Source organism: Oncorhynchus gorbuscha, linkage group LG05 (genome assembly GCF_021184085.1).
Source record: "Oncorhynchus gorbuscha isolate QuinsamMale2020 ecotype Even-year linkage group LG05, OgorEven_v1.0, whole genome shotgun sequence".
Lineage (NCBI taxonomy): Eukaryota > Metazoa > Chordata > Actinopteri > Salmoniformes > Salmonidae > Oncorhynchus > Oncorhynchus gorbuscha.
The window spans coordinates 74,171,533-74,180,927 of record NC_060177.1 but is presented as its reverse complement, the minus strand read 5'-3'; positions in this window follow the sequence as shown (position 1 = coordinate 74,180,927).

Below are 9,395 nucleotides of genomic sequence, written 5' to 3'. Positions count from 1 at the left end.
TGTTCAATCAAAATACATATTAGAGTGTAGATTATTCAAAGTAGCCACCCTTATGTTAGATAATTACGGTATAGCCTACACACGTGACAGTTAATTGACACGTGGTGTGAGAATGTGCTAAATCGGCCCTGTAATGGCCTTTTGAGGTGGGGTGATCAACTTGCTGGGTAGAAAATAACTGGAACAAAAGACACGGCTCTGGGCATATGCTGTAGGTCTACCATGCTGTTCCTTCTAAAGTGTTAAAAACACAGGGTTGCAGAAATCAGCCAGCAAGCCCTCAGCGGATGGCATGTCCCCACAGATAGCTGACAGTGTAAGCCTGTGATGCATTTTAAGCCTGTGATGCGTTCCTGTATATTCTTCTGCCTTCCTGGAATTGATTCAAACTGCTCTTCATCACTGTCTTCCACCTTCATCTCTCTCCCTGGCAATCACTCCTAGTCTGAGTACCATTATTTTTAGCTAACATTCCACTCCTCGGCACTCCTGTCTTTGGTAAGTGGGATTAAGATGGATTTAATTGTAATTTTTGGTTAATGATTTACACAAAATAATGTAATGTCAAAGTGAAAGAAAAAGTAAAACAGTAAAAAAATGTAAAACTAATATACTACAGTATATCTTGATTAGATACGTATTCAACCCGAGTCAATACATGTTATAATCACCTTTGGCAGTGATTACAGTTGTGAGTCTTTCTGGGTTGTGAGTCTTTCTTTTACAATGTAAGCTCTGGTAAATTGATTGTTGATCATTGCTAGACAGCCATTTTCAAGTCCTGCCATCGATTTAAGCCAATTTAAGTCAAAACGAACTAGGCCACTCTGGAAAAAAAATGTATTTACATTTTTTATTTCACCTTTATTTAACCTGGTAGGCTAGTTGAGATCAAGTTCTCATTCACAACTGCGACCTGGCCAAGGTAAACCAAAGCAGTGTGACACAAACAACACAGAGTTACACATGGAATAAACAAACAGACAGTCAATAATACAATAGAAAAAAAGTTGATATACAGTGTGTGCAAATGAGGTAGGATAAGGGAGGTAAGGCAATAAACAGGCCATAGTGGCAAAATAATTACAATATAGCAATTAAACACTGGAGTGGTAGATGTGCAGACGATGAGTGTGCAAGTAGAGATACTGGGGTGCCAAGGAGCAAAATAAATCAAATAAATATCAGTATGGGGATGAGGTAGTTGGATGGGCTATTTACAGATGGTCTATGTACAGGTGTAATGATCTGTGAGCTGCTCTGACAGATGGTGCTTGAAGTTAGTGAGGGAGATATGAGTCTCCAGCTTCAGTGGTTTTTGTAGTACATTCCAGTCATTGGCAGCAGAGAAATGTAAGGAAAGGTGGCCGAAGGAAGAATTGGCTTTGGGGTGTGCTACGGGTGGGTGCTGCTGAAATATACCTGCTGGAGAGTGTGCTACGGGTGGGTGCTGCTATGGTGACCTGCTAAAATGACTTAAATGTGACCAGTGAGCTGAGAAAAGGCGGGGCGTTATCTAGCATAGACTTATAGACGACCTGGAGGCAGTGGGTTTGGCGAGGGCCAGCCAACGAGAGCGTACAGGTCGCAGGGATGGGTAGTATATGGGGCTTTGGTGACAAAACAGATGGCACTGTGATAGACTGCATCCAATTTTCTGAGTAGAGTGTTGGAGGCTATTTTATAAATGACTTTGCTGAAGTCAAGGATCGGTAGGATAGTCCATTTTACGAGGGTATGTTGGCAGCATGAGTGAAGGATGCTTTGTTGCAAAATAGGAAGCCAGGTGGACAGCATGGCCAGCTGTTGAAAATTGCTTATTGTCGCAGATTTATCGGTGGTGACAGTGTTTCCTAGCCTCAGTGCAGTGGGCAGCTGGGAGGAGGTGCTCTTACTTTACAGTGTACCATAACTTTTTGGAGTTTGTGCCACAGGATGCATATTTCTGTTTGAAAAAAGCTAGCCTTTGCTTTCCTAACTGCCTGTGTATATTGGTTCCTAACTTCTCTGAAAAGTTGCATATCGTGGGGGCTATTCGATGCTAATGCAGTCCGCCACAGGATGTTTTTGTGCTGGGCAAGGGCAGTCAGGTCTGGAGTAAATCGAGGGTTATATCTGTTTCTGGTTCTACATTTTTTGAATGGGGCATGCTTATTTAAGATGTGCCCGTGTTTACGGATTTGGGATTGTACCTGGTAGTTTCATTGATCATTTGTGTGAGATTGAGGGCATCAAGTGTAGATTTTAGGGGTGTTAAATATGTCCCAGTTTAGGTCACCTAACAGCACGAGCTCTGAAGATAGATGGGGGGCAATCAATTCACATATGGTGTCCAGTAAACAGCTGGGGGCAGAAGATGGTCTATAGTAAGCAGAAAAGTTGAGAGACTTGTTTCTGGAAAGGTGGACTTTTAAAAGTAGAAGCTCAAATTGTTTGGGCACAGACCTGGTTAGTAAGACAGAACTCTGCAGGCTATCTATACAGTAGATTGCAACTCCTCACCCTTTGGCAGTTCTATCTTGTCGTAAAATGTTATTATTGGAAGAGTGACGTTACAAATTCTGGGCGTACTCCGCCCAGGGAGGGAATCGGGCCCACTCCCCCTGCCGGTCCTGGCAGTGGCTCCGAAGGAACCTCCCCAGCTACTGGTTCATCCTCCCCACCTGCCGTTAGACTGAGGCCTATACCCGGAAGTGAGGCTGACTGTGACCCCCAGCTTCTCCATGAAGGCTCTCAATACCTGTGATGTGAATTGGTGGCCACGTTTAGGGATGATGTCCTCTGGATAGATATAATACCGTAAGACTTACTGGAACAGTGCCTCAGCAAACCCGGAGAGCAGTAGGCAGACCAAAGAGATAACAGGATTTTGAGAACATATCCACAACCACCAAAATTGTGGAAAAAGGAAGGAGTTTCCCTGATGTAGTGTGCCCGTATTCTGTAACGGTTACGCTGGTAGTCGAGAAGCAGGTGGTGAGATAAATAAATACAAGCAACATGGACCGACACAAAACAAGAGTAGCATCTGGACATGAAACACATAACCAATAGTTTGGGCGCACACACAGAACAGGAGTTGCCGTAGAGAATAACAACCTGTGCCAAGATGGGCCACCATTACTTTTCAGAGAGATGTCCAGTGATGACAGCTGTGTGTGCCCAAGTCAGCAGCCAGTCCCTTATCCCTGTGGGAATGTAGATGCGCTCAGGATGACAGGTAGTGGGTGCGGGTTCCCTTTCCACAGCCTGACGAATGTCCACATCTACATCCCAGACCACAGGTGCTACGACTTGAGAGGGGACGGGAAAGCAGGTCCTCCAGCATTCAAGTGACCAGTCCGTCATTCTCATCCTCGATCATGAGATGGTGGGGTTATGGTGTTGGAGCCATGGGAGGCCGAGGATTATCTTGTAAGCTGGTTGATGAAGGGTATGTTTTCCTGATCAATGGACTCCACGGTGAGGGTGAGTGGTGTAGTGGTGTGTGATGGTTCTGGATCCTAGCGGCCGATTATCAAGAGCTTGAACCTGGAAACTGAGAAGAGAGCAGGTATGAGGTGATGTTCAGAGAGGAGGCAAGGGAAACTGGAATCGATTACCGCTGTGAAATAGTACATGACGGACAGCCAGCTAGTGTGAGTGACACAAAAGGTTGGCAGAAAATTATGAAGATAGGATACTCACACCTGCCACAGGAGGTGGAAGATCATGTGACAGTCCCTCTGCTCTCGTGGAGCCCAAGCTGGGACATACCAGACACTGCTGAAGCCTCCCTTGATCACAATAGGGACTGAGCCCTGCCTGCGTCACTCAGCTGTGGCGAGGCATGTGACCCCTACCTCCATGAGTTCAGGCTCTGATACAGAGTGGTCACTGAGGGAGGGAGAGAAGCGATGAGGGTACCGACGCTCCCGAAGGTTATCCAGACAAATGGCTATTGCGATAAGTGCTTCCAAGGAAAGGATGTCGTCTCGACATATTTGAACTTTTTTATTGATCAGATTAACTTCCGGCGCCGACAGAGATGATCCAGAGAAACCCTGGATCATTGTTATTCTAACTTCCTCTACGCATATAAGGCCCCGCCCTCCTTTCGGAAAAGCTGACCACGACTCCATTTTGTTGCTTCCAGCCTACAGCACCCACACTCAGGTCTGTTCAACGCTGGTCCGACCAATTTGATTCCACGCTTCAAGACTGCTTCGATCACGTGGATTGGGATATGTTCCGCATTGCGCCCCAACAACAACATTGACGAATACGCTGATTCGGTGAGCGAGTTCATTAGAAAGTGCATCAGCGATTTTATACCCACAGCAACGATTAAAACATTCCCAAACCAGAAACCGTGGATTGATGGCAGCATTCGCGCGAAACTGAAAGCGTGAACCACTGCTTTTGACCAGGGCAAGGTGACCGGAAACATGACCGAATACAAACAGTGTAGCTATTCCCTCCGCAAGGCAATCAAACAAGCTAAGTGTCAGTATAGAGACAAAGTAGAGGCGCAATTCAACAGCTCAGACACAAGAGGTATGTGGCAGGGTCTACAGTCAATCACGGATTACAAAAAGAAAACCAGCCCCATCGCGGACCAGGATGTCTTGCTCCCAGACAGACAAAATAACTTTTTTGCTCGCTTTGAGGACAATACAATGCCACTGACACGGCCCGCTACCAAAACCTGCGGGCTCTCCTTCACTGCAGCCGACGTCAGTAAAACATTTAAATGTGTCAACCCTCGCTAGGATGCAGGCCCAGACGGCATCCCCAGCCGCGTCCTCATGCTCAGACCAGCTGGCTGGTGTGTTTACGGACATATTCAATCAATTCTTATCCCAGTCTGCTGTTCCAACATGCTTCAAGAGGGCCACCATTGTTCCTGTTCCCAAGAAAGCTAAGGTAACTGAGCTGAACGATTACCACCCCGTAGCACTCACTTCTGTCATCATGAAGTGCTTTGAGAGACTAGTCAAGGACCATATCACCTCCACCCTACCTGACACCATAGACCCACTCCAATTTGCTTACCGCCCCAATAGGTCCACAGATGATGCAATCGCAACCACACTGCACACTACCCTAACCCATCTGGGCAAGAGGAATACCTATATGAGAATGCTGTTCATCGACTACAGCTCAGCATTTAACACCATAGTACCCTGCAAACTCGTCATCAAGCTCGAGACCCTGGGTCTCAACCCCGCCCTGTGCAACTGGTACTGTACTTCCTGACGGGCCGCTCCCAGGTGGTGAGGGTAGGTAACAACATCTCCACTCCGCTGATCCTCAACACTGGGGCCCCACAAGGGTGCGTTCTGAGCCCTCTCCTGTACTCCCTGTTCACCCACGACTGTGTGGCCATGCACGCCTCCAACTCAATCATCATGTTTGCGGACGACACTACAGTGGTAGGCTTGATTACCAACAACGACGAGACAGCCTACAGGGAGGAGGTGAGGGCCCTCGGAGTGTGGTGCCAGGAAAATAACCTCACACTCAACGTCAACAAAACAAAGGAGATGATTGTGGACTTCAGGAAACAGCAGAGGGAGCACCCCCCCCCCCCTATCCACATCTACGGGACATAAGCGGAGAGGGTAGTCAGCTTCAAGTTCCTCGGCGTACACATCATGGACAAACTGAATTGGTCCGCCCACACAGACAGCGTTGTGAAGAAGGCGCAGCAGTGCCTCTTCAACCTCAGGAGGCTGAAGAAATTTGGCTTATCACCAATAGCACTCACAAACTTCTACAGATGCACAATCGAGAGCATCCTGTCGGGCTGTATCACCGCCTGGTACGGAAACTGCTTCGCCCACAACCGTAAGGCTCTCCAGAGGGTAGTGAGGTCTGCACAACGCATCACCTGGGGCAAACTACCTACCCTCCAGGACACCTACACCACCCGATGTCACAGGAAGGCCATAAATATCATCAAGGACAACAACCACCCGAGGCACTGCCTGTTCAACCTGCTATCATCCAGAAGGCGAGGTCAGTACAGGTGCATCAAAGCAGGGACCGAGAGACTGAAAAACAGCTTCTATCTCAAGGCCATCAGACTGTTAAACAGCCACCACTAACATTGAGTGGCTGCTGCCAACATACTGACTCAACTCCAGCAACTTTAATAGTGGATGGAAAAAAATATCACTAGCCACTTTAAACAATGCCACTTAATATAATGTTTACATACCCTACATTACTCATCTCATATGTATATGTATATACTGTACTCTATATCATCTACTGCATCTTGCCATCTTTATGTAATACATGTATCACTAGCCACTTTAAACTATGCCACTTCGTTTATATACCCTACATTACTCATCTCATATGTATATACTGTACTCTGTACCATCTACTGCATCTTGCCTATGCCATTCTGTACCATCACTCATTCATATATCTTTATGTACATATTATTTATCCCTTTACACTTGTGTGTATAAGGTAGTAGTTGTGGAATTGTTAGGTTAGATTACTCGTTGGTTATTTCTGCATTGTCGGAACAAGAAGCACAAGCATTCTGCTACACTCACATTAACATCTGCTAACCATGTGTATGTGACAAATAAAAATGTATTAGATTTGAGATCAGTATAGTGTTTACACTCGGCCTGTTGTTTTTATGATGTATTTTTCCCTAAATCGTTTTTAATCATAACAACAACATCTTTGTAACGGATGTCGTCTGGAGATAGAGAGGAGGACCAAGGTGCAGCGTGGTAAGTGTTCATGTCTTTTTAAATAAACAAACTGAACACTGGAACAAAACAATAAACGATGTGAACCAAACGAAACAGTACCGTGTGGCCCAACCACTCACACAGAAACAAACACCCACCAACTAAAAGTGAAACCCAGGCTACCTAAGTATGATTCTCAATCAGGGACAACAATTGACAGCTGCCTCTGATTGAGAACCATACTAGGCCGAAAAATAAACATAAACTGCCCACCCCAACTTGTGCCCTGACCATACTAAAACAAAGACAAATACAAAGGAACTAAGGTCAGAACGTGACAATCTTCAACCATTGGAACTTTTGATAGCTAAGGATTTTGCATTGAGGTTAGCTTTTTCGGCTGGGACCGCAAGTTTGTGTCCCGGATTCCTGCTAAAAAAACACAATCATGCTAACAGAGCAAGATAACGCTAGCATTGCTAGAGACAAAACACCAGTATGGTATTTTATGTCTACATCTGGGCTCAAATGCACTAGGTATGAGATGATATCTACGCAAGATGAGTCAAAAAAGATTGAACTGATGAATGAACATAAATTCTATTCCAAATGTATCATTATCAAGCAGCTTGGGGAAGAAATTCTGCAGCTGCTAGCTCAGCTGCGGGAAAAACAAGATGGGCTTTCCAAGTACCTCAATTGCAGCCCAGACACACAGAATTTCAGTTCTGAAGGGCCGACCAAGTTCCACTGTCACCAAGGCTCCCATGTCCAAGACATCAACTCCCCCCTGCCTAAAGTTCTAGCCAACTACTCTAATATTGTCACCATTGTCACTCACGTTGGATTTAACGACATTCGCTTTCGGCAATATGAGGAACTGAAGAAGGACTACATTCTCTTAATCAGCCTTGTTTGCACAGGGAAGAGAACAGTCATCTCTGGCCCCCTGCCATGCTATAGAAGGGGTTCGGAATGAGTTTTTGAATAAACTTTGCAAAGACAGGAATGTCTCATTTTGTGAAAATTTGGACTTTCTGTGGAAGCAACCAACACTCTTTACAATACAGTAGATGGGATTCACCCTAACCACAGTGGTTCCAGGATTATCTTAATCAACATAGCGAACTGCTTAAGAGACTAACGCTCTGGTTTTGTTAGCGCTCCAGTCCTCCCTGTCATAATAAGCAACAGAGGACATGGAAATTATATTATATCCAAGAGAAATAGTAGTGCATTAAATGTAAGTAACCTAATCTATGTTCCTTTAACTGTTAGCTCCGAGAGTATTGTCTGCAATAATTATATGTACATAGAATTTAATTCCCCAATTTGCAATGAAACCGTGTGCCTTAGGAAGAAGCCCACTGTGGGCAGCCCACTCAGTACCATTAACTCAAATGTAAATGTCACTGACATTATCAGCCTCTCAGAATAGCACTAAAAACAAACAAGCAACCCAGAAAAGGACCAAAAAAAATCCCATAATAACATACGTAGCCTGAGAAACAAGGTTCATGAAAATGACAACTTATTAACGTCAGAAAACATTCATATTCTGGCCATCTCTGAAACACACGTAGATCTTTCATTTGATGATGCATTAGTAACTATACATGGTTATATATATTGGAAAGATAGAAATGCAAATGGAAGAGTAGTTGCCATGAAAATCCAGAGTCATATTCCTGTTAGGCTTAGAGAGGATCTCATGTCAGGGTCATCTGCCTCACCTTAAGCCTATTCTCGTAGGATAGTTGCTGTAGACCACCAAATGCTAAAAGTCAGTATTTGGAATAAATGTGTGAAATTTTGGATAATGTTTGTGATTTTAACATAGAGGTACACTACCGTTCAAATGTTTGGATCACTTAGACATTTCCTTGTTTTTGAAAGAAAAGCACATTTTTGTCCATTAAAATAACATCAAATTGATCAGAAATACAGTATAGACATTGTTAATGTTGTAAATGACTATTGTCTATCTACATCGGCGTACAGAGGCGTACAGAGGCCCATTTATCAGCAACCATCAATCCTGTGTTCCAATTAAACGCTGTGTTATCTAATCCAAGTTTATCATTTTAAAAGGCTAATTGATCATTAGAAAACCCTTTTGAAATTATGTTAACACAGCTGAAAACTGTAGTTTTCAGAAGCAATAAAACTAGCCTTTTTTTTAGACTAGTTGCGTATCTGGAGCATCGGCATTTCTGGGGTGGCCAGAAACAAAGAACTTTATTCTGAAATGTGTCAGTCTATTCTTGATCTGAGAAATTATGGCTATTCCATGCGAGAAATTGCCAAGAAACTAAAGATCTCATACAACGCTGTGTACTACTCCCTTCACAGAACAGTGCAAACTGGATCTAACCAGAATAGAAAGAGGAGTGGGAGGCCCCGGTGCACAACTAAGCAAGAGGACAAGTACATTAGAGTGTCTAGTTTGAGAAACAGAGGCCTGACGAGTCCTCAACTGGTAGCTTCTTTAAATAGTACCTGTAAAAAACACCAGTCTCAACGTCAACAGTGAAGAGGTGATTCTGGGATGCTGGCCTTCTAGGCAGAGTTCCTCTGTCCAGTGTCTGTGTTCTTTTTCCCCATCTTAATCTTTTCTATTTATTGGCCAGTCTGAGATATGGCTTTTTCTTTGTCTCTTGACCTAAGAGTTGAGGAGAGACTTACTGCATCACTTCT